Source organism: Scyliorhinus canicula, chromosome 31 (genome assembly GCF_902713615.1).
Source record: "Scyliorhinus canicula chromosome 31, sScyCan1.1, whole genome shotgun sequence".
NCBI lineage: Eukaryota > Metazoa > Chordata > Chondrichthyes > Carcharhiniformes > Scyliorhinidae > Scyliorhinus > Scyliorhinus canicula.
Genome location: NC_052176.1, coordinates 10,504,039 through 10,506,403, shown reverse-complemented (window position 1 = coordinate 10,506,403; position 2,365 = coordinate 10,504,039). Strand labels below are relative to the sequence as shown.

General features: G+C 43.3%; 1 non-coding gene across 1 annotated transcript; it reads left to right on the top strand.

Annotated features, from left to right (window-relative positions):
* The first annotated feature begins 553 nt into the window (after positions 1–553).
* Positions 554–635, top strand: trnas-uga. Its single transcript has one exon. It is a non-coding gene; the product is annotated as a tRNA-Ser (tRNA).
* Positions 636–2,365: the final 1,730 nt, after the last annotated feature.

Sequence of the window (2,365 nt, the reverse complement as noted above, 5' to 3'; positions counted from 1 at the left end):
CGCTGTTGTGCTTTCTTGGTGATAGCGTCGACGTGAGTGGACCAGGACAGATTTTTGGTGATGTGCACCCCATGGAATTTGAAACTGCTAACCATCTCCACCTCGGCCCCGTTGATGCTGACAGGAGTGTGTACAGTACTTTGCTTCCTGAAGTCAATGACCAGCTCCTGAGTTTTGTGACCGTTCGGCCTGCACAGGTTTCCCTCTGTGCTGTAATTTCTACATTTCATAATTTAAATTTTCTTCCAGACTGGAAAGTGTGGTCCTGTTCCATTTGAATTTCTAATATATTTCCAATGTAGTCCATATTGTGACACAAACTATTTAATCAGTGGAATTGTGCGTTTAGGGAGCTGATATTTTCGAGTCTCTCAAGGCGTCTCTACAAATTAAATGGTCATTTTCCACGAACATTCAACCCCTCCAGACATAAATCCTGGGGTCCCTTTGATCTTCCCTGCAGTGCCATGCAACATCTCCCCGGAGTGATTCCAGGCTGGTTTTAGAATGTGTTTTATCGACCAAAATACTAATGAATGACGCGTTTTTTACAGCTGCGATGGCCGAGTGGTTAAGGCGTTGGACTTGAAATCCAATGGGGTTTTCCCGCGCAGGTTCGAACCCTGCTCGCAGCGACTGCGATTTGGAATGTTTGGTCAACTCCCCCCACAAGCCGTTCACCAGATTAAAAACTCAGAGCTTCCGTTTTCAAGTCTTATCGAGTTCAGTCAGATATTTAATTTTTTTTTGGAAGCTGAGCGAATTATTAAGATGAATAATCAAAACAACAATCTATAAATAGTAACGTTTTCTGCAATGTTTGGAAGCATAAGCAGCAACGGCAGCGAATAGAAACGTGGTTTGGTTTCATTCAGCTGAATTTATTTCTGTGTAAAAAGATCGTGGCAGAAATGGAACACATTTTCTCTCCCTATCTGTTTGTTTGTTTCTTTCCCTCTCCCTCACTCACTGTTTTTGTGCTTCTCCGGGGACTGATTGGATACACAGTGAAACTCAGCCCCATCTCACCCCAACTCTTTGGACCGATAGTTCCTGGTGATGGACGGTCCTGAATCAGTGGAAGAATCGACAAACTATTCCATCCTTGGCTCTGTAAGAAGTTCCATTCCTGGTTGTGAGGTGGCTCTGAGATAAAGAGATCGAGAGAGAACGAGGTGACTGCAGTCTGACTCTTCCTCTGAAAACCAGTTAGTGCGCATTTGTAAAAAGTGGGTGTGTCTGAGACCAGGAGAGAAGCAGATCATGGGACTGTGATTGATTTTATTGAGCCGAACCTTGAAAAGTGAAGGAGACTTCTAACCAATCAGTGCCTGTCTGAGAACTGGCAAGGAATTACGGCTGACATTGAAACGGTTCGTAGTGAATTGTTACAGCAAATCAAATCTTTATGAGGTGTTGGTATATTGTTTTCAGAGACACTGTCATAGTTTCTTAAAATATGATTTGTGCTTGATTTTGTTTTGTTCAGTGATTTGGGGAATCTATTTGGAGCGGGTGCAGTTGGTCAATAACTGGCAAGAAAGTTCCGAATTCTATTTGTGTTTTGAATGGACAGCTACAATCGACTTGTTTATTCCAGGGCACAACAATGAATAAAGTGAATCAGTGCTGAGCAGTTTCTAACGTCCCCCACCTCCAGTTTATTCTTATTGAGAAACCCATCCTCGATGGAAGATTTTTTGCTTTAAGAATGAGACCACCGCCTCCTGGGAATACAGGAGCGATTCCTTGAGGACCTGAGCTGTAAATGTGAAGTTCAGTGAAAGGATTTCACACTCCGCACGGAATCTGATCACCACCTCAACCCCAACATTCAGCTTCGGTGGGCAGACAAGACAATTTTCTTCCCGTAGCCCCCCAGCACAGACTGGATAATATCCCAAACTCGTATCCCACTATTATCACATTGTTCTGCAACATCACTCTCTTCCCAAAACTCGAGGAATCTCACCCCAAATCCTCAAACCTTTTATTCTGTATTCAAACAACATTTTGTCCCCTGATTAAGTTCATCCTGGGAAGAGAGGTTCGGTATTCCGAGTTCCTCTGCAGATATCCGGTTGTTGTTCAATGACCAAAAGAGGCCTAAAACCTGAAAGAAAGCCCCTCTCACAGCCCTGTGAACATGTCTCCATTAGACGGTGTAGTCAATACCTGCAGAGTAGGTGACAATGGAGAGAAGTGTGAGGAACTCAGGGCCAACATTCGGTGCAAAAAGAGGTTTCAAAACATATTATTATTTTAAATACTGAACAGATCTTGTGGGAGCAGGACTCAAGTCAAAGGGGAAAATCCAGTTGATTTCTCGTCGAAAGTTTTAACCATTGGACTGAATTCAGTCCTT